General features: G+C 42.7%; 1 protein-coding gene and 1 non-coding gene across 3 annotated transcripts in view; one reads left to right on the top strand and one right to left on the bottom strand.

Moving 5' to 3' along the window:
• The window catches only part of LOC126416135 (intraflagellar transport protein 43 homolog), a 128408-nt gene that overhangs the window by 37921 nt on the left and 66007 nt on the right, over positions 1-24480 (bottom strand). The window lies entirely within an intron of this gene.
• Positions 6036-6110, top strand: Trnat-ugu (transfer RNA threonine (anticodon UGU)). The gene has a single exon. It is a non-coding gene; the product is annotated as a tRNA-Thr (tRNA).

The following is a 24480-nucleotide window of genomic DNA, read 5'->3' as shown; positions in this document are numbered from 1 at the left end:
ACTGCTGAGGCAAAAGGTGCTTTCAATAAAAAGAAAAACAAATTAATATGAAAATTTAACAGCTTGGAAATTAGGAAAAGGTTTTTGAAAGCACATGCTTAGAATGTGATGATGTACAGCTGTGGATCTGGACTCTGGCCACAGAGGAAAGAAAAGGACTGGTTTCTTTTGAGATGTGGTGTTACATGTAAAGGCACAGCAATCAAATGGACTGGAAAGATTATGATTGATGAAGTCCTTAAATAAGTGGGAGGGGAGAGTTGTTTACGGAACACTATTGAACAAGGAAGAGTTCAGATTATTGGTCCTTCATTGAGACACAATGGGCTCCAAAAACACAATAATAAACAGATATGGCATGGGAAAAAGAACTATATTAAAAATATGAGTAAAGTACACAGATCAAATTATAAAAGATGTCAACTTTAACTGGTAACACAAAAATAAAGAAGAAGGTAGAAAGATGTGAAGACTGGAGATCTGGTGCCCATCAGATTGGTAGCACCCAATCCACAGATTGAGCACTAAAAGAAGGCCATGAGGACATAAATAATGTTCCAAGCTTCCAACTTCAAATGTTCCCCAAACAATATTGTGATGTTTAATGACTTAATCAACCATTTCAATTCAAATTGATAGATTTTTAAAAATGTTTGAAAATGAAATGTTGACAATGTACACAGGGCTTCAACAAAATCTAAAATAGTTATAATTTTGCTTTTGTTTAATTGATCCCCTTGGCAGAAATGCCTGTATTTTAATGTGACACTTGATCTTTTCCCTGCATTTCAATTGTTCAAAAGAATTACTGGAATACATCCTTGACAATTGCCAGTATTTCAACTGGTAAACACACAATTGTTTTCAAGGCACAACTAGAGTTTTCACAAAATCAAAGATTATCAGTGTCAGATTTCATCAATAATGAAATATTAGCCAACAACAGATGAGAAGTCCCTTTGTTATTGGACCAGGGAGAGAGCAGGATTTCCAGCAGAATTTAAGCATAAAAGCTCTGTCTCTGTTTGTAAGGTCACTTGCTACTTAAATGTCAACAGATTCCTTGTGAACACTATCCTAGTAGACACGTGTGCACACCAGAATCTCTGTGTCATTATATTCCAATAGTTGAGAGGTACAAAGGCAATGTTCTGCAATTGCAGGTTTGTCTTAGTTGCTGTAAGTGTGATGTTTTTGATATACTGGTCCCCTACAGTGCTGGTGATCAAACCAAGGTGGAAGAAACCACAACTGCAGGGGTATGGTAGACATCTGCTTTACACAAACCAAGATCATCCTTCACAGACTCTAAAACGGCCCTAATCTTAAATGGTGGTTGACACTTCACTCTGTGTCTCCTCAGAATATGACCAGTATTATTGGCAATACTGCCTGTGTAGGGTAAATAAGCTGCAGACTTAGGTACTGCCTCATTATTCTCATGACTCAACTATTTTATAGTTGGTTGATAGTGCAATGTACGTATGATCAGTCTTTCATTACATTGTTATTGTTATGGTCTTCAGTATGAAGACTAGCTTGATGCAATTCTCCACGCTACTCTGTTCTCTCCTAATAACAACTGCATCCTGCATCCTTTATCTCTCGGTTTCCCTCTGTTTTTTACCCCCCCCCCCCCACACACACACACTTCCCTCCAATACTAAATTGAGACTGTATTTTCTCATGCTGAGATATCTGTTTTACATGGTAAAACTTTCAAAAGCCAAGATCGCATCAATATTTCTTTATTTACAAACAACCAGTTATGACAGAAACAACCAGTTATGACAGATTTTGCTGTCATCTTAGGTCTTCAAAAATTTATGTTATAAAATGTGTTCATTTCGAGTTGGACCTCATGTCAAGTTGTCAAGTTGACATGAGGTCCAACTCAAAATGAACACATTTTATAATATAAATTTCTGAAGGCCTGAAGACGACAGCAAAGTCTCTCAAAACCGCTTGTTTGTAAATAAAGAAATATTTATCCAATCTTGGATTTAGAAAGTTTTGACTAAATTGATGATTCCTTGATGTCTTAGAATGTGTCCTATCAACCGATCGCTTCATCTAGTCAGGTTGCAACACAAATTTCTTTTCTCCCTGATTCTATTGAGTACCTCCTCATTAGTTATGTGATCTACCAGTCTCATCTTCAGCATTCTTCTGTAGCACCACATTCCAAAAGCTTCTATTCTCTTCTTGTCTAAACTGTTTATAAACCATGTTTCACTTTCATACATGGCTATGTGCCATACAGAAATCACTTCCTGACAACTTAATCTATATTTGAAGTTGACAAATGTCTCTTCTTCACAAACACTTTTCTTGTCATTGCCAATCAACATTTTATATCATGTCTACTTCGGTGATCATCAGTTATTTTGCTGCCCAAATAGCAGAACTCATCTACTACTTTAAGTGTCTTGTTTTCTAATCTGATTCTCTCAACATCACCTGATTTAATTCAGCTACATTACATTATCCTTGTTTCACTTTTGTTGATGTTCATCTTATATCCTCCTTTCAAGACACTGTCCATTCTATTCAACTGCTCTTCCCAGTCCTATGCTGTCTATGACATAATTACAATGCCATCGCTAAACATCAAAGTTTTTATTTCTTCTCCCTGAACTTTAATTCCTACCCTAAATTTTTCTTGGTTTCCTTTCCTACGTGCTCAATGTACAGACCAAATACCATCGGGGATAGACTACACCTTCTCTCACTCCCTTCTCAATCACTGATCCCCTTTCATGTCCCACGATTTTTACAACTGTCATCCAGCTTCTGTACAAGTTGTAAATAGCCTTTTGCTTCATGTATTTTATCCCTGTTATCTTCAGAATTTGAAAGAGAGTATTCCAGTCAGCATTGTCAAAAGCTTTATCTAAGTCTACAAAAGTTATAAACATAGATTTGCCTTTCCTTAACCTATCTTCTAAGAGAAGTCATAGGATAAGTATTGCCTCATGTGTTGCTACATTTCTCCAGAATCCAGACTGATCTTCCCGAAGGTCAGTTTCTACCAGTTTTTCCATTCTTCTGTAAAGAATTCATGATAGCAGTTTGCAACCACGACTTATTAAACTTATAGTTTGGTAATATTAACACCTGTCAGCACATGCTTTCCTTGGAATTATTATAGTCTTCCTGAAGTCTGAGGATATATCACATGTCTCATACATTTGACAATATAGTAGAACTGCATGCCCTTGGGTAAATTAAGGCTGTAATTTCGCCTTGCTGTCAGCCATTCACAGTACCAGCACAGCAAGGCAACATCCAATTGTCCAGACTGTTGCCTGAGCAGCTGCTGAAATGACTGCTGCCCCTCTCCAGGAACAACATGTTTGCCTAGTCTCTCAACAGATACACTTCCATCGTGGTTACACCTATGTAGGCAGATATTTGTATCACTGAGGCATGGTCCCACCAATGGCGCAGTCCATGGTTCATGGGAAGGGGCAGAGGGAAGCTCACTACATTTATTCTGGCAAAAGCTAACATCAGTTGTGGGCCAAATCAACTGACAAAGTTTATGGGTGTGAGATGACAAGGGGCACTATGAATCAAAATACAAAATACCCCTCCACACTGAGTCAAATGGTGACAACTATTAGCCTGAAGATACATATCAGTAAGAGCTGGGTTTCTATAAATTGCATGTGCCAATGTACCATTATCCTTCCTCATGACTAACACATCAAGGAAGTATAGGCAGCCATCCTTTTCTACCTCCATCATAAAGTGAATATTTGGAGGGATTTAAATGAGATGTTCCAGAAATCTGTGCAATTTCCCACGGCCATGAGGAAAAACAACAAAAGTGTTATCAGCTTACCTAAAACACATGCAGATTTCAATGCCACTGGCTGTAGGGCACATTTCTCATACTCTTCCATAAGCAGATTGGCAACAACAGTTGAGAACCCCATCTCTCTGTTCAGAGAACTGGTCACTGAACAAAAAGTAAGTTGAATTCAACACGTGTCAAAAAAGTTTAGCTAATTCAACAGCAAAGCTAGCCTCATTTAACCCTTTGAGTACCTCAGACGTTATATGCTGTGGTGCTCCACCTAGCTGTGGGGCCTGCGGACATTGTTTGCCGCTGAAGTGGGCTTTCCCATTGGCCCCTGCAGATGGCATTCACCGCGCGACCTGGCCGGTACTTGAGTCCTAATAATGGCTTATATTGCAGCCGGTTCCACTGCCTGTGGGCCTGCAGACGTCAGTAGCCACTCAGGGCTGCATGCTGGCCCATCGCAAGTTCTTTTGTCCTGTGCACTCCCTGGGATGGATGTACCCTATTTATTGTTCTGTGCTGCTGTCCCTGCCATCTGGGAAACACTCTGCTATGGATTTCACAGTTGCTGTTCGACACTCGTGCTGGCTGGTTCGTGTGATTTTCTCCATTCTGCTCGTGTGGTGTCGTTTAGCTATCTGCTGTTTCATCAGGATGTTTAGAGTGCTGTCACTTTTGAGTTTCACAGGCAAATGGCACATCAGTGTTGTTGCACTGATGAAGAGATACTGGAGATACTGACAAGGAGTGACAGTGACAGTGAGTGTGGCATCTTCAATGAATGTAGTGATGATGAAGATTCATCAGAAGAATCTCATAGTAATACACCTCCACGTACTTCACCTAGTAGAGCTCGCCAGTACAGTTATTCTTCAGATTCTGAAGGTGAAGATGAATCGATTCGTAAAAGCCACACCATGGTGAGAATGAGAAATTTGATTGGCAAAAATGTGATTTCAGTCCAGCACTTCATGCATTTGATGACTCATCTTCAGGACATAATTGCCAACTAGTGCCTGATTCGAGCATTCTGTCCTTTTTCTATCAGAAGATCTGTTGAAATTTACAGCTCTTGAAATGAACTGATTTTTCACTTTCACCATGGCAAATCAGTCAGAATCAGTTCGTTCTCGACTATCCACCTGGAAAGATACAGGTTTTGAGGAAATGTATAGCTTCATTGGTATTTGCCTTCTCATGGCTCGTGTTAAAAAGTTGAGAATAAAGGAATATTGGTCCAGAGATGTACTTCTGAGTACTCCAACTTTTGGCAAAGTTATGTCCCGTGACCGTTTTATGTTACTTTTGAGAATGTTGCATTTTAGTGACAACTCAGCCAATCGTGGAGATGACAGTTTTTTTAAAATTAGGAAAATAATTGACACAGTTCTGTGTCAATGAAAGCCTGTTATTGTTCAAAGGTTGATTATCTTTTAAACAATACATTCCTTTGAAACGAAGTAGATTTGGACTCAAAATATTCATGTTGTGCGACTGTAAAACTGGATACATCTTGGATTTCATTGTATACACAGGCACAACAACAGAAATTGACGTCCATAATTTGGGAAAATCTGGTGACATTGTGGCAACACTAATGAAGCCATACCTTGAACGTGGATATACTCTGTATGTCGACAATTGGTATACAAGTCTAACCTTGTTCCTCTGGCTTCACAGCCAGAGAACAGCAGCATGCAGTACTGTATGTAGGAACAGGCACAACTTTCTGAAGCTACAAAAGAAACTGAAATGGGGAGAAGTTGAGTTTATGTCAACTGACGCAATGCTTGCCATCCAGTGGTGCGACAAGAGAGAAGTGTTCATGCTGACTACCTGCAACACTACAGAAATGAAATGATAATTAAATAGACAACCTAGCTGCAAGCAGGCGTTGATACCCTTCATTGGGGACATGTTGAAAATGTGTGCCCCGACCGGGGCTCGAACCCGGGATCTTCTGCTTACATGGCAGACGCTCTATCCATCTGAGTCACCGCGGGCACTCCTAATAGATGTTTGCCCATCATACTCATTACTCGTGGCAGATTAATCTACCAAGTCCCGTACAAGTTCGGGCAAAGTGTGTGCATTCGCACAAGAAGGTCAAAGGCCGGGAACCCATATTTTTAACTATATATGACGGTAGTGTTGTGGACATGTTGGGAATGTGGATCTCACGGGGAGCGTGCAAGGGATAAGTCCCTGCAAACGCACTATCCTCTGTGCCCGCGGTGGCTCAGATGGATAGAGCGTCTGCCATGTAAGCAGGAGATCCCGGGTTCGAGTCCCGGTCGGGGCACACATTTTCAACATGTCCCCAATGAAGGGTATGCTTGCAGCTAGGGTGTCTATTTAATTATCATTTCATTTCTAGCAAAGCTGCATGGTCATCCACGGTAACTGTTCTTTCGGGAACAGATACTACCATCATATATAGTTAAACTACAGAAATGCGTAACATGGGAAAGACAAACAGGACGACTTGCGAAAAAGTAATGAAGCCGCAATGTGTTGTTGATTACAATGCAAATATGGGAGCAGTAGACCACTCCGATATGCTATTAAGCTCTGTTGCATCTGTGTGTAAATCTGTTAAATGGTACAAAAAGTTTATTTTTCATATTGTGGTCCTTTGTGTTTTGAATGCTCACACTCTTCACAGATCAGTGACAGGGAGCAAAATATCATTAGCAGATTTTCATTTATGTCTGGTACGAGAAATTGTGGAAAAATTTGCTACAGAACAGAGAAGAGATAGGAAAGGAAGACACTCTGATGACGCGAATCCTCTTCGCTTTACTGGGAGGCACTTTCCACATGTCATTCCAAGTGGCCAGTCCAAGAAACATGGGCTATGGCATAGATGTGCAGTCTGCTCGAAACAGAACGTGCGTCAAGGAATGAAATATGAATGCAAAACATGCAATGTACCTTTGTGCATTGACCCGTGTTTTGAAACATGCCATACAAAGAAGAACTTTTAGCCAAGTTTCTACAGTTGGAAGATGAAATGAATCCCTTACTTCTGAAAAAAATTACTTAAAAATTTAAAAATAATTGCAAAAATTAAAAAAAAATATTTTTAACTTCATCATTGCTGGTTCAAAGCCTGGATGAGAAATAAGGATGGGAAATATAACTGTGGGCTGGGGGGGGGGGGGCAAATTATCTGAGCTTGAAGAGCCTCTCCAGATGAAATACTCTGATGACAAACATCTTATGTACGAACACGTGAACATTCAGTCTATGCTGTCAAACACAGACTGGATGCTTCAAATGTTCATATAGAAGGTGCAAAAATAAAAACTTTGTACAAATTTATGGATTCTTCCATAACTTCTTGGTAGGAGTTAAACCTTAAACTTAGTGCAAATATCATTAATTAAACAAAAAATTCTAGCATTATTATTAGTACAAAATTGAAGAATGGGTCGTGGTAAAAGATATTTATTTAAGCGGCGACTAGTTTTGAGCGAATCCCATTTTCAAACCACCACGTAAAACAAAGACTGTGACAACCACATTATAGCTGTTAATAAAACCATAGAAGATGGAGAGCTATTGATATTCTATGGTTTTGTTAACAATTATAATGCGTTTATCACATTCCTGTTTGACATGGTTGTTTGAAAATAGGCTTTGCCCGAAACTAGTCGTCGCTTAAATAAATATCTTCTATCGCAACCCAGGCTACAATTTTCTAGTAATATTCAGTAATGGATTGCTGTCCTATTTCCCAGACACTGGAGTTGTGAAAAAATTCTAGGCCTACACTTGGAAAGGGCGTCTTGGCACATGTTGGTCAGTTGCACACACTCGCCTGTTTCTGAAGCCCAGAAGGTCATTAGGAATTAAAGGTAGGTAAAGGAAATAGGTAGTTTAGAAACTTGAAAATTTCCTTATCTACTTCTTAAGCAAAAGTTATAAATCATTGTTCATTTCTACTGTACAATAACAACTGCATCCCATATTAAAGAATTCAGACTTGAATTTTTTATTTTGAAGTTTCCTTGGGGATAATTTATTGGGTTAATGCTCTCGGAATATACTGATTAACTTCAAAAGTGTGTCTTGGCATCCAGACACTTCCCTTGAAGGTTGTTTGTGGGCGAATTATTGCACCAGTACAGACAAATGTCAACGTTTGGTCGTTATGGATTCTACAGCATTTACATCGTAAGTTGTGTACAAAAATCTCATAATTAAGTATCAGTATGCCAAATAAAACACAGATGTATACTGAGACCTTATGACGATTCTCAAGAACTAATTGCAAATGAAAGAAAGCCTTTGATGAGGGAGTTACATGTTAGCAGCGTAAGCAGTTTCGGTGTACATTAGGTCTGTCGAGCAAATCATCTCCAGATTCAAAGCTATGGAATAAGTATCCCGATATCCTGTGTTTATTTGTAATGTTGGCGATCACACTAACTGCAAGACTGTCACGACCACCGTGGTTCCAGAAGTACTCAGGCCAGGGCGAGGATGGCCGAGTGGAGAGCTCAGGCACACACAGTAGTCCACGGAAGTGGCTGCCAGCACAGGTACACAGATCAGGGGGCCCAAGGGCAAGCTCGACATGGCCAGCCGCACGCGCCGGTGCAGCACTCAAAGGGTTAACTGTAATGGACCTAACAGAGGAACAAAAGTGAAGAGAGAGAACCATAAAAATATTTACCACAGTATTAGTCATTCAAATTTAATCCCTGTAACTCATGTACGCAGTCTACTGAATTCCTTGTATGATGTGTATACTGACCTACTAGCGCACTCAGCAGAGTAGCAAGGTGTTTTGTTATATGATATGTTGGAATGTCTGTATTACAGACAGTAGGCCTTAGAGGAACCCCTTTGTTATGGATTTTTGGGAGGCCGTAAAATCTACAGGGAACAGTGCAATAAAAGTTCATCTTCAGTCCAACAGTGGGGCGGAGCAGCTGGTCTATACATTCAAAATTCAAATGAAAAAATTTATTACTTAATCTTCTCCCAAGGAAGCCCTCGATAGGTTCTTGAGTTCATACTCATAGCCGGGCAGAACTTCTTCACGGCTGCCAGCCCCTTATGCTGCTCCATCTGCTCTGACTGATACTTGGCTATCCACTGGTGCCTGCCTTGCAGCGATTCCATCTGGGCTCTGCCGCCTGGGCCCAAATGTTTGGCCAGCACCCTAAGTGGGAACCAGCAGTTGTCCATGATTGCTGAGGCCACTGCCTCTGCATTGTTTACACCTCCAATGGCTTGGTGTTGTGACACTACAACCAGTTCCACCCACTTGTTACTCACCGTGCACCAGAGAGCACTCTGCCCCCACAGCTGCCTCCACCGTCTGCATTGGCCCCCAAGGCATGGTCCACACCACCTCTGGCTCCTGCGCCATCTTCATTCCAGTTGCCGCCACCACTGGGCGAAGTAGTCAGTGCTGGGCTACCTCCACCTCCCCGCTGTTGTCTTCTCTGCTGTCTCCATAGCCGAGTGCCTCCCCACGCATGGACACAGATACAGCACCTCTTTCATGCTACTTTATGGCCTCTCATGGGGGTGTGGCACTGAGCCTGTCCACACCTGTGTCATTTCAGACTATATTCTCCTGTGACGGCATGACACCTACCCTCGCAGTCGTCCCCTCCGATGGAGATATGGACATCTTCACAGTAAATGCTTTTTCCCAACGGGAAAGGAGTGTTGTGCGCAGTTGCAATCAAACATGCTAGCCTCCACAGCTGGCCTAAAGAAGTCACATCACATCAGCACAGATGGTGCAGCTAGTGCAGCACCATGTGCAAAACAGTGGTACATACACTGGCACACAGGGCTCTCAGCCAGACTAATGTTTACATGATGATTTTATACTAACTGTTAGACTGTGATTTAGTGGTTAAGTGTGACTGAACTGATTGCTATTTCATCCAGTACCTTGGAGTATCCCTTCATCTGTAAGTGAAATAAAAGATGGTAGGTGTGAATCCTGATACTGTGTCTGTACAAAAGTGGAATAAAAGTCAGTTGGTGTGAGTTCTGATACTGTGTTTGTACAGTGTTACAATACTAACAATGTTTCACTACTGTATATTAGGTTAGTGCATAAGTTTGCAGCATTTTTGTTTTGAATGTTGGTATTCTCTTTGCTACATGTTTATTTATTGATTGTCATTTTTTATTTGTAGTTCACTGTTGCTATTTGAGTTTACATATTGTCATTTTGTCATTTGGAGAGAGCAGATAGATCTGTGGGTGTTAGAAAATGGAGTGCCAAGTGGGGAAATCAGAACATTTCTGACATATTATTCTGTTCAGGTTTAATAGAGGGGTGACAGCAGCAAAGGCAGCCAGAAACATTTTTTTGTGTATGGGGATAATGTCACTGGACAGAGCATGGCAAGCAAATTGTTTTCTCGTTTTAAGCAGAATTGTTTTGGCATTAGTGACTCTTCACATTCCAGAAGACATTCACGGTTTGATGAAGATCGTTTAAATGTATTAATCCACAATGACCCACATTAGTGTACTCAAAATTGGCAAATGTGATAAACTCTGATCATTCCTTGATCATGCAGCATCTGCATGCAATGGGGGAGATACAAAAATCTTCCACTAGCTCTAAGACAAAAATCACAAAAAAAAGAAAAAACAACAGCATTTGGCCATATGTACATCTCTGCTTGCTCTTCATCATTTGGCTCATGAATATGGATAATTCCTATACTGTACCAATACTGGTGGCAAGAAATAGTGTCTTTATGTTACCATAAGGAACAGAAAGTATTGGCTGAGCCCAAACGGACCAGAAACTCACCATACAAAGATCTGCATGCACCCATAAAAGAAAATGTTTTGCATCTGTTGGAACAGGGACAGGGCAATGTACTACAAATTGCTTCCTTGAGGTGTAACCATCCATCATTCCTGATATGTACAGTCAACAACTAAGATGTCTTGCAGGTGCAGTCCAAGAACAACAATTAGGAAGACTATGTGAAGTGATGCTTCTCCATGATAACGCCCACCCACATTCTGCTAGCCTGACAATAAATACTATACAGGAGTTCGGTTGGGAAGTTGTTCTGCACCTGCCTTATTCACCTGATCTTGTGCCCTCAGTTTTTTTACTTTTTCTGCTCTCTATCAAGCAACCTTCAAGGAGTGCTCTCTATCGAGCAACCTTCAAGGAGTGCTCTCTATTGAGCAACCTTCAAGTAGCTTCCTTTACAGGTGAAAGTCCGCTCCAAGCATGCTATGACAAGTTCATCTAAAAATCAAGCAATTTCTACAGTTGCAGACTCGAAAAGTTGCCAGAGCATTGACAGACTGTTATAAATAGTGAAGGAGAATATATTATTGATAGCTAAAGTCTATGTTATGTGTATCTGCTGTGTTTAATAAACTTACGGAAAAATACTACAAACTTATGCTTCAGCTCAATATTTTAAATATATATATTTATACATATTAAAAATATATATCCTCCAGATGTCCAAATGTTTATTAAAGTACCGAGTAAATATTTGAAGTAAATAAATCAAATACTTCTAGAGTTTTGGTAACAAAGTTTCCCCTTTATATATTTATATATTATATGTATATTAAAAATATACGGCCTATGTCTGTCTGAATGTTCATTAGAATATCAAGTAAAATTTTAAGTAAATCTGTCAAGATGTTTTGAGATATTTGATAACAATGTATCTCCTTTATCCAACACACACACACACACACACACAAAAGTGCCCCACTTGTGACAGGATACTTTCCGGGACTGGATCAGACTCTGAATGTGGCTCTCCAGCAGGGATATGACTTCCTCAAATCCTGCCCTGAAATGAGATCCATCCTTCATGAAATCCTCCCCACTCCACCAAGAGTGTCTTTCCACCGTCCACCTAACCTTCGTAACCTCTTAGTTCATCCCTATGAAATCCCCAAACCACCTTCCCTACCCTCTGGCTCCTACCCTTGTAACCGCCCCCGGTGTAAAACCTGTCCCATGCACCCTCCCACCACCACCTACTCCAGTCCTGTAACCCGGAAGGTGTACACAATCAAAGGCAGAGCCACGTGTGAAAGCACCCACGTGATTTACCAACTGACCTGCCTACACTGTGAAGCTTTCTATGTGGGAATGACAAGCAACAAACTGTCCATTCGCATGAATGGACACAGGCAGACAGTGTTTGTTGGTAATGAGGATCACCCTGTGGCTAAACATGCCTTGGTGCACGGCCAGCACATCTTGGCACAGTGTTACACTGTCCGGGTTATCTGGATACTTCCCACTAACACCAACCTGTCAGAACTCCGGAGATGGGAACTTGCCCTTCAGTATATCCTCTCTTCTCGTTATCCGCCAGGCCTCAACCTCTGCTAATTTCAAGTTGCCGCTGCTCATACCTCACCTGTCTTTCAACAACATCTTTGCCTCTGTACTTCTGCCTTGACTGACATCTCTGCCGAAACTCTTTACCTTTACAAATGTCTGCTTGTGTCTGTGTATGTGCGGATGGATATGTGTGTGTGTGCGAGTGTATACCTGTCCTTTTTTCCCCCTAAGGTAAGTCTTTCCGCTCCCGGGATTGCAATGACTCCTTACCCTCTCCCTTAAAACCCACATCCTTTTGCATTTCCCTCTCCTTCCCTCTTTCCTGATAAAGCAACCGTTTGTTGCGAAAGCTTGAATTTTGTGTGTATGTTTGTGTTTGTTTGTGTGTCTATCAACCTGCCAGCACTTTTGTTGGGTAAGTCACATCATCTTTGTTTTTAGATATATTTTTCCCAAGTGGAATGTTTCCCTCTATTATATTCATATCATTAATTTGAGCCCAACAATTACGTTTGTTATTGTCATGTTGCATTTCGAAATCTTTCCTGTCATCTTATTTTCTCTTTCTGTTTTTGCAAGTAGTTTCACTTTGTATTCACCTTCTCCTCTTTACTGAATTTACCATACAATTTTATCCCGCCTATATATACCCAATAATACGTAACGCACTTTCAAACCATAACCAAAATTTTTTTTTCCGCTTTCAACACTACCGCTGCTATAAAATCCACCATTTCCAGTTCACAAACAGTTCCTTTCAGTTATTAAACAGCCATTTCGGCTAGTTCTAATAACTTTCACCTTTTTTTCCATTTCCGTTTTTCCCACATCACTGATCTTTTTTAGCCGCTTCCCACAGGTTTTAACGTCATTATTTCTTCATCAGACAATTGTTAGCCTCATGTTCACAATCTGCCACCACAAAACCACTCCTTTTAATACATTTACACGCAGTTTTTTCGAAATTTTCCCGAATTGCTCCACCCTTTAACGTGTTTTGGCGGCAACACAACCACCTAACCTTTGTGCACATCATTGTCTTCCAACCCAAGTTCACCACAGGATCAACATAGCCCAGCTATTACCAACACTTTTTCGCCTTTTCTCACACCAGATCTCCAGTTGCTTTCCAGTTCACCTTTATCTCTCCCCATATATTTTTATTTTCATTTTCATTTCACCTCATGTTACACTTTCCACCTTCTAATACCATGTCACCCTCACACCATCCCCACAATGACCCCATTAAGTTTTATTTACATTCCCTCCGCAAACATGCCTTCGCCCTAGCCAGATTACACTCCCATATTTTATTTTCTCAGACTTGTCTGACATTTGGCATTACCCCCAAAGGCCTCACACTTAAAGTTCCCATCTCTGGCTGTAACCCTTCTTTCCATCAGTCCCTATACCAGTTCCAAACTGAACAATCCATTGCCCTCACCCACCTAATCCTTCACCTACACACCAACTCAGCCAATGAACACACCCGTCAACTCCTATCCTTAATGAAAGTCCTCAGTCTTTCCTCTCCCACATCCACACCGGCTGTTCAGAACATCCTCCTACAGGCCAACCACAAATTAGAACAGCATGCCACCCTCCACCTCAAAAAACTATCCAATCTCCTGGTTTCCCACCTCCGGAAAGGCAACTCACTCACCCTTCACAACCTTTCCAGCAAACCTCAACATCCTCTCATTGCACACAGACCCAGTCTCTCCCATCTACTCAATCTCCCACTTCCAGCTCCACTCCTCCCAAAACCTAAAAATTCAAATCAACATAATCTGGAACCACAACACCCTAATTCGGTAGTTAACCTTTCCTCCAAACCTCTCTCCCAATCCGAAACCTCTGTCCTATCCAAAGGCCTCACCTTCAGCCCCACTCCCAGATTCAACCAAACAGCCCTCGTCAAAGATTTACTGTCCTACACCTGTACTCTCTGCTGGAAATATCACTTTGCCATGAAGAAAAATGATCCTAATCCTACTCCTAATGATCCAACTCCCCAAGACACTATCCAAATTGAACCCTGCCTGGAACAGTTCCGTCCTCCGTCACAGCGGGACCCACCTCCTCTTCCTCAAAATCACCCTCTCCAAACTTTTCAGGAATTTCTGACTTCCAGCCTTGCCTCTCAATCCTTCTTAAAAAACCTTAATCCTACTCCCAACATCACCACTGCTGAAGCCCAGGCTATCCGTGATCTGAAGGCTGACTGATCCATCGTCATTCTTCCGGCGGACAAGTGTTCCACAACCGTGGTACTTGATCGTCGGGAATATGTGGCTGAGGGGCTGCGTCACCTTTCAGACAACACTACATACAAAGTCTGCCAAGGTAATCCCATTCCTGATGTCCAGGCGGAGCTTCAAGGAATCCTCAGAACCTTAGGCCCACGACAAAACCTTTCACCTGACTCCATCAACCTCCTGACCCCACCGACACCCTGCACCCCTACCTTCTACCTTCTTCCTAAAATTCACAAACCCAATCATCCCGGCAGTCCCATTGTAGCTGGTTACCTAGCCCCCACAGAATGTATCTCTGCCTACATAGATCAACACCTTCAACCCATTACATGCAGTCTCCCATCCTTCATCAAAGACACCAACCACTTTCTCGAATGCCTGGAATCCTCACCCAGTCTGTTACCCCCGGAAACCATCCTTGTAACCATTGATGCCACTTCCTTATGCACAAATATTCCGCACGTCCAGGGCCTCGCTGCGATGGAGTACTTCTTTTCACGCCGATCACCTGCCACCCTACCTAAAACCTCTTTCCTCATTACCTTAGCCAGCTTCATCCTGACCCACAACTTCTTCATTTTCGAAGGCCAGACATACCAACAATTAAAGGAAACAGCCATGGGTACCAGGATGGCCCCCTCGTATGCGAACCTATTCATGGGTCGCTTAGAGGAAGCCTTCTTGGTTACCCAGGCCTGCCAACCCAAAGTTTGGTACAGATTTATTGATGACATTTTCATGATCTGGACTCACAGTGAAGAAGAACTCCAGAATTTCCTCTACAACCTCAACTCCTTTGGTTCCATCAGATCCACCTGGTCCTACTCCAAATCCCATGCCACTTTCCTTGACGTTGACCTCCACCTGTCCAATGGCCAGCTTCACACGTCCGTCCACATCAAACCCACCAACAAGCAACAGTACCTCCATTATGACAGCTGCCACCCATTCCACATCAAGCGGTCCCTTCCCTACAGCCTAGGTCCTCGTGGCAAACGAATCTGCTCCAGTCCGGAATCCCTGAACCATTACACCAACAACCTGAAAACAGCTTTTGCATCCCACAACTACCCTCTCAACCTGGTACAGAAGCAAATAACCAGAGCCACTTCCTCATCTCAAACCCAGAATCCCCCACAGAAGAACCCCAAAAGTGCCCCACTTGTGACAGGATATTTTCTGGGACTGGATCAGACTCTGAATGTGGCTCTCCAGCAGGGATATGACTTCCTCAAATCCTGCCCTGAAATGAGATCCATCCTTCATGAAACCCTCCCCACTCCACCAAGAGTGTTTTTCTGCCGTCCACCTAACCTTCGTAATAGCCAAACTCTTTGCCTTTACAAATGTCTGCTTGTGTCTGTGTATGTGCGGATGGATATGTGTGTGTGTGTGTGCGAGTGTATACCAGTCCTTTTTTCCCCTAAGGTAAGTATTTCCGCTCCCGGGATTGGAATGACTCCTTACCCTCTCCCTTAAAACACACATCCTTTCGTCTTTCCCTCTCCTTCCCTCTTTCCTGACGAAGCAACCGTTTGTTGCGAAAGCTAGAATTTTGTGTGTATGTTTGTGTTTGCTTGTGTGTCTATCGACCTGCCAGCGCTTTCATTCGGTAACTCACATCATCTTTGTTTTTAGATATATTTTTCCCACGTGGAATGTTTCCATCTCTCTCTCTCTCTCTCTCTCTCTCTCTCTCTATATATATATATATATATATATATATATATATATATATATATATATATATATAAAATAGAGAGAAACATTCCAAGTGGGAAAAATTATATATAAAAACAAAGATGAGGTGACTTACCGAACAAAAGCGCTGGCAGGTCGATAGACACACAAGCAAACACAAACATACACACAAAATTCTAGCTTTCGCAACCAACGGTTGCCTCATCAGGAAAGAGGGAAGGAGAGGGAAAGATGAAAGGATGTGGGTTTTAAGGGAGAGGGTAAGGAGTCATTCCAATCCCGGGAGCGGAAAGCCTTACCTTAGTGGGAAAAAAGGACAGGTATACACTCGCACACACACACATATCCATCCACACATACAGACACAAGCAGACATATTTAAACACAAAGAGTTTGGGCAGAGATGTCAGTCGAGGCGGAACTGTAGAGGCAAAGAAGTTGTTGAAAGACAGGTGAGGTATGAGTGGCGGCAACTTGAAATTAGCGGAGATTGAGGCCTGGCGGATAACGAGAAGAGAGGATATACTGAAGGGCAAGTTCCCATCTCCGGAGTTCGGATAGGTTGGTGTTGGTGGGAAGTATCCAGATAACCCGGACGGTGTAACACTGTGCCAAGATGTGCTGGCTGTGCACCAAGGCATGTTTAGCCACAGGGTGATCCTCATTACCAACAAACACTGTCTGCCTGTGTCCATTCATGCGAATGGACAGTTTGTTGCTGGTCATTCCCACATAGAATGCATCACAGTGTAGGCAGGTCAGTTGGTAAATCACGTGGGTGCTTTCACACGTGGCTCTGCCTTTGATCGTGTACACCTTCCGGGTTACAGGACTGGAGTAGGTGGTGGTGGGAGGGTGCATGGGACAGGTTTTGCACCGGGGGCGGTTACAAGGATAGGAGCCAGAGGGTAGGGAAGGTGGTTTGGGGATTTCATAGGGATGAACTAACAGGTTACGAAGGTTAGGTGGACGGCGGGAAGACACTCTTGGCGGAGTGGGGAGGATTTCATGAAGGATGGATCTCATTTCAGGGCAGGATTTGAGGAAGTCATATCCCTGCTGGAGAGCCACATTCAGAGTCTGGTCCAGTCCCGGAAAGCATCCTGTCACAAGTGGGGCACTTTTGTGGTTCTTCTGTGGGGGATTCTGGGTTTGAGGGGATGAGGACGTGGCTCTGGTTATTTGCTTCTGTACCAGGTTGGGAGGGTAGTTGCGGGATGCGAAAGTTGTTGTCAGGTTGTTGGTGTAATGATTCAGGGATTCCGGACTGGAGCAGATTCGTTTGCCACGAAGACCTAGGCTGTAGGGAAGGGACCGTTTGATGTGGAATGGGTGGCAGCTGTCATAATGGAGATACTGTTGCTTGTTGGTGGGTTTGATGTGGACGGACGTGTGAAGTTGGCCATTGGACAGGTGGAGGTCAACGTCAAGGAAAGTGGCATGGGATTTGGAGTAGGACCAGGTGAATCTGATGGAACCAAAGGAGTTGAGGTTGGAGAGGAAATTCTGGAGTTCTTCTTCACTGTGAGTCCAGATCATGAAGATGTCATCAATAAATCTGTACCAAACTTTGGTTTGGCAGACCTGGGTAACCAAGAAGGCTTCCTCTAAGCGACCCATGAATAGGTTGGCATACGAGGGGGCCATCCTGGTACCCATGGCTGTTCCCTTTAATTGTTGGTATGTCTGGCCTTCAAAAGTGAAGAAGTTGTGGGTCAGGATGAAGCTGGCTAAGGTAATGAGGAAAGAGGTTTTAGGTAGGGTGGCAGGTGATCGGCGTGAAAGGAAATGCTCCATCGCAGCGAGGCCCTGGACGTGCGGAATATTTGTGTATAAGGAAGTGGCATCAATGGTTACAAGGATGGTTTCCGAGGGTAACAGATTGGGTAAGGATTCCAGGCGTTCAAGGAAGTGGTTGGTGTCTTTGATGAAGGATGGGAGACTGCATGTAATGGGTTGAAGGTGTTGATCTACGTAGGCAGAGATACGTTCTGTGGGGGCTTGGTAACCAGCTACAATGGGGCGGCCGGGATGATTGGGTTTGTGGATTTTAGGAAGAAGGTAGAAGGTAGGGGTGCGGGGTGTCGGTGGGGTCAGGAGGTTGATGGAGTCAGGTGAAAGGTTTTGCAGGGGGCCTAAGGTTCTGAGGATTCCTTGAAGCTCCGCCTGGACATCGGGAATGGGGTTACCTTGGCAAACTTTGTATGTGGTGTTGTCTGAAAGCTGACGCAGTCCCTCAGCCACATACTCCCGACGATCAAGTACCACGGTCGTGGAACCCTTGTCCGCCGAAAGAATGACGATGGATCGGTCAGCCTTCAGATCACGGATAGCCTGGGCTTCAGCAGTGGTGATGTTGGGTGTAGGATTAAGGTTTTTTAAGAAGGATTGAGAGGCAAGGCTGGAAGTCAGAAATTCCTGGAAGGTTTGGAGAGGGTGATTTTGAGGAAGAGGAGGTGGGTCCCGCTGTGACGGAGGACGGAACTGTTCCAGGCAGGGTTCAATTTGGATGGTGTCTTGGGGAGTTGGATCATTAGGAGAAGGATTAGGATTATTTTTCTTCGTGGTAAAGTGATATTTCCAGCAGAGAGTACGAGTGTAGGACAGTAAATCTTTGACGAGGGCTGTTTGGTTGAATCTGGGAGTGGGACTGAAGGTGAGGCCTTTGGATAGGACAGAGGTTTCGGATTGGGAGAGAGGTTTGGAGGAAAGGTTAACTACTGAATTAGGGTGTTGTGGTTCCAGATTGTGTTGATCGGAATTTTGAGGTTTTGGAGGGAGTGGAGCTGGAAGTGGGAGATTGAGTAGATGGGAGAGACTGGGTTTGTGTGCAATGAGAGGAGGTTGAGGTTTGCTGGAAAGGTTGTGAAGGGCGAGTGAGTTGCCTTTCGGAGGTGGGAAACCAGGTGATTGGATAGTTTTTTGAGGTGGAGGGTGGCATGCTGTTCTAATTTACGGTTGGCCTGTAGGAGGATGCTCTGAACAGCCGGTGTGGATGTGGGAGAGGAAAGATTAAGGACTTTTATTAAGGATAGGAGTTGACGGGTGTGTTCATTGGCTGAGTTGATGTGTAGGTGAAGGATAAGGTGGGTGAGGGTAATGGATTGTTCAGTTTGGAACTGGTATAGGGACTGATGGAAGGAAGGGTTGCAGCCAGAGATGGGAACTTTAAGTGTGAGGCCTTTGGGGGTAATGCCAAATGTCAGACAAGCCTGAGAAAATAGAATATGGGAGCGTAATCTTGCTAGGGCGAAGGCATGTTTGCGGAGGGAATGTAAATAAAACTTAATGGGGTCGTTGTGGGGGTGTTGTGAGGGTGACATGGTATTAGAAGGTGGAAAGTGTAACATGAGGTGAAATGAAAATGAAAATAAAAATATATGGGGAGAGATAAAGGTGAACTGGAAAGTAACTGGAGATCTGGAATGAAGAAAGGCAAAAGGGTGTTGGTTACAGCTGGGCTATGTTGGACTTGGGTTGGTAGACAACGATGTGCATAAAGGTTAGGGGGTTGTGTTGCCGCCAAAACACGTTAAAGGACGGAGAAATTCGGGAAAATTTCGAAAAAACTGCGTGTAGTATATTAAAAGGAGTGGTTTTGTGGTGGCAGATTATGAAAATGAGGCTAACAATAGTCAGACGAAGAAATAATGACGTTAAAACCTGTGGGAAGCAGCTAAAAATTATAAGTGATGTGGGAAAAACGGAAATGGAAATAAAGCGAAAGTTATTAGAACTGGCCGAAATGCTTGTTTAAAAGGTGAAAGGAACTGTTTGTGCACTAGAAACGGTGGATATTATAGCGACGGTAGTGCTGAAAGCGGCAAAAAAATTTTTTTGGTTATGGTTTGGAAGTGGGTTACGTATTATTGAGTATATAAAGGCGGGATAAAATAGTATAGCAGATTACGGTAAAAAGGAGAAGGTGAATAGAAAGTGAAACTACTGGCAAAAACAGAAAGAGGAAAATAAGACGACAGAAAAGATTTCGAAATGCAACAGTGACAATAACAAACGTAATTGTTGGATTCAAATTAATGATGTCAATATAATAGAGGGAAACATTCCACGTGGGAAAAATTATATATAAAAACAAAGATGAGGTGACTTACCGAACAAAAGCGCTGGCAGGTCGATAGACACACAAGCAAACACAAACATACACACAAAATTCTAGCTTTCGCAACCAACGGTTGCCTCATCAGGAAAGAGGGAAGGAGAGGGAAAGATGAAAGGATGTGGGTTTTAAGGGAGAGGGTAAGGAGTCATTCCAATCCCGGGAGCGGAAAGCCTTACCTTAGTGGGAAAAAAGGACAGGTATACACTCGCACACACACACATATCCATCCACACATACAGACACAAGCAGACATATTTAAAGACAAAGAGTTTGGGCAGAGATGTCAGTCGAGGCGGAACTGTAGAGGCAAAGAAGTTGTTGAAAGACAGGTGAGGTATGAGTGGCGGCAACTTGAAATTAGCGGAGATTGAGGCCTGGCGGATAACGAGAAGAGAGGATATACTGAAGGGCAAGTTCCCATATCCGGAGTTCGGATAGGTTGGTGTTGGTGGGAAGTATCCAGATAACCCGGACGGTGTAACACTGTGCCAAGATGTGCTGGCTGTGCACCAAGGCATGTTTAGCCACAGGGTGATCCTCATTACCAACAAACACTGTCTGCCTGTGTCCATTCATGCAAATGCTCCTATCCTTGTAACCGCCCCCGGTGCAAAACCTGTCCCATGCACCCTCCCACTACCACCTACTCCAGTCCTGTAACCCGGAAGGTGTACACGATCAAAGGCAGAGCCACGTGTGAAAGCACCCACGTGATTTACCAACTGACCTCTCTTCTCGTTATCCGCCAGGCCTCAATCTCCGCTAATTTCAAGTTGCCGCCACTCATACCTCACCTGTCTTTCAACAACTTCTTTGCCTCTACAGTTCCACCTTGACTGACATCTCTGCCCAAACTCTTTGTCTTTAAATATGTCTGCTTGTGTCTGTATGTGTGGATGGATATGTGTGTGTTGGCGAGTGTATACCTGTCCTTTTTTCCCACTAAGGTAAGTCTTTCCGCTCCCGGGATTGGAATGACTCCTTACCCTCTCCCTTAAAAACCCACATCCTTTCATCTTTCCCTCTCCTTCCCTCTTTCCTGATGAGGCAACCGTTGGTTGTGAAAGCTAGAATTTTGTGTGTATGTTTGTGTTTGCTTGTGTGTCTATCGACCTGCCAGCGCTTTCGTTCGGTAAGTCACCTCATCTTTGTTTTTTAATATATATATATATAATAGAGGGAAACATTCCATGTAGGAAAAATATATCTTTCTTCTCAAAAATAGAACTGTGAATCCAGCAGTGACGTAACTCAGCTGGCCACAGTAAGAGGTATGACGAGGTTGTACCCATTTCTGAATAGTACGTAAACGATCTTTTATCTTGTGATTGCGGTAATATTTTTCGGAACACATCTAAATAGCCTGCGGTACAATCCTTCAATGGCACGGATATAAGAACAAAAACAAAAGAAGGGACACATCTGCTTTTTGTACCATTGAGCACACTTAGATATGTTACATGCCGCCACGTGCTATGCTTAGGTTGAGATAACGCAAATATATATATATATATATATATATATATATATATATAGACACACACACACACACACACACACACACACACACACACACACATATATCGAAAAACAAAGATGATGTGACCGAGCTCCTTCCCTCTTTCCTGATGAGGCGACAGTTTGTTGCGGGGGCTTGAATTTTGTGTATGTGTTTGTGTGTCTATCGACGTGCCGGTGCTTTCGTTTGGTGGGTCACACATATATATATGTGAATTTTGCATATATATATATATATATATATATATATATATATATATATATATATATATATATATATATATATATATATATATATATATGCAAAATTCACGCACTCGGGCTTCGCAGCGTGACTCCTCACATGCCAGCAATAAAAAAATGTCTCTCGCAAAATTTCGGCCAGCGAGTGTATTCGGCAGAAAATGGATGTTAAAGATAGGCAATCTGGCAACACTGTAACCACATGTATGGTAACTATGTTTGTAAGCACTTATTTGTTGTGCTGCACAGTTGGTGCAGTGGATAGAGTTTTGGGTTAGCATGCAGGAGGTCGTGGGTTCGATCCTGAGTTAAATTGAATTTTTAACTTTTTTTATTTGCTAATTTCATTTTGACATTTTATACTGTAATATACGCTGTTTCTTAGGTCCCATGTATCCTAAATTTACAACATTTTGTAACTCTGGACATAACAAATATTTGGTTAGACAAATAAGAAATAGACAGTTGAAGAAAATGACCTGCCATAGGACAGAATAACTACAATAACAATATCAATTTCGAGATGCTAAAAATGCGTCTGTTCCATGTAATGCGCATTACCCCTCTGACAGATATCGTTGTGCATGATTCATACCGACATTGTTAATTGTGAAATGTTCTGTTTCAATTTACACTGTGTCCGTAACGGTAATAGACGCGATGTTTCCACATCCCATTGATAGAATAATAATAATAATAATAATAATGCATTAAAATATGCACTAAACAGCATGCAGTTAGCAGACTCAGTGTTGAAAGGCATGGGACCATGGCGATAACACATACAAATAGTAACCGAGTCTGGACATTAATTGCAAAGCACACTGGTAGTCCTATTGGTAACATAAGGCCCTAATGAAATGTATGGACCTGAAAGAAGCAAGAATAATAATTGCTACTAACCTCTTGGACCATTGTAGGAGGATACAAAGAAAACAAGTTTCGCATCTAGTGGATGAGGTAACTGTGAAATTCCATGACATGAAAAGGGCTTCTTTCAATGCTGACCAATTTTCCATTTCTATGACTGTAGTATGTAAGTGCAAGCATTTTCTATAGGACCCGCTGCAATTGCTGTTGATGATTAAGATGCCAGATACCATACCACCTGCACTACATTTACTAAATAAAAAACATAGGCCTCAACCCAGGATCAAACCATTGACCTGCTGCATGCTAACCCAAAACTCTATCCACTGCACCAACTGTCCAGCACAAGAAATGTGTGCTGACAGAGGCAGTTACCATACACATGATTACAGTGTGGCCAGGTTGCCACTCTTTAACGTACTTTTTCTGCCGGATGTACTCGCCGGACAAAATTTTGTGACAGACATTTTTTTATCACTGGCATATGAGGAGTTGTTCAGGGTTATTACAAATGATTGAAGCGATTTCACAGCTCTAAAATAACTTTATTATTTCAGATATTTTCACAATGCTTTGCACACACATACAAAAACTCAAAAAGTTTTTTTAGGCATTCACAAATGTTCGATATGTGCCCCTTTAGTGATTCGGCAGACATCAAGCCGATAATCAAGTTCCTCCCACACTCGGCGCAGCATGTCCCCATCAATGAGTTCGAAAGCATCGTTGATGCGAGCTCGCAGTTCTGGCATGTTTCTTGGTAGAGGAGGTTTAAACACTGAATCTTTCACATAACCCCACAGAAAGAAATCGCATGGGGTTAAGTCAGGAGAGCATGGAGGCCATGACATGAATTGCTGATCATGATCTCCACCACGACCGATCCATCGGTTTTCCAATCTCCTGTTTAAGAAATGCCGAACATCATGATGGAAGTGCGGTGGAGCACCATCCTGTTGAAAGATGAAGTTGGCGCTGTCGGTCTCCAGTTGTGGCATGAGCCAATTTTCCAGTATGTCCAGATACACGTGTCTTGTAACGTTTTTTTCGCAGAAGAAAAAGGGGCCGTAAACTTTATACCGTGAGATTGCACAAAACACGTTAACTTTTGGTGAATTGCGAATTTGCTGCACGAATGCATGAGGATTCTCTACCGCCCAGATTCGCACATTGTGTCTGTTCACTTCACCATTAAGAAAAAATGTTGCTTCATCACTGAAAACAAGTTTCGCACTGAATACATCCTCTTCCATGAGCTGTTGCAACCGCGCCGAAAATTCAAAGCGTTTGACTTTGTCATCGGGTGTCAGGGCTTGTAGCAATTGTAAATGGTAAGGCTTCTGCTTTAGCCTTTTCTGTAAGATTTTCCAAACCGTCGGCTGTGGTACGTTTAGCTCCCTGCTTGCTTTATTTGTTGACTTCTGCGGGCTACGCGTGAAACTTGCCCGCACGCGTTCAACCGTTTCTTCGTTCACTGCAGGCCGACCCATTGATTTCCCCTTACAGAGGCATCCAGAAGCTTTAAACTGCGCATACCATCGCCGAATGGAGTTAGCAGTTGGTGGATCTTTGTTGAACTTCATCCTGAAGTGTCATTGCACTGTTATGACTGACTGATGTGAGTGCATTTCAAGCACGACAT

This window comes from Schistocerca serialis, chromosome 8, assembly GCF_023864345.2.
Source record: "Schistocerca serialis cubense isolate TAMUIC-IGC-003099 chromosome 8, iqSchSeri2.2, whole genome shotgun sequence".
NCBI classification, from domain to species: Eukaryota; Metazoa; Arthropoda; class Insecta; order Orthoptera; family Acrididae; genus Schistocerca; species Schistocerca serialis.
This window is presented reverse-complemented; position numbering and strand designations above follow the sequence as displayed.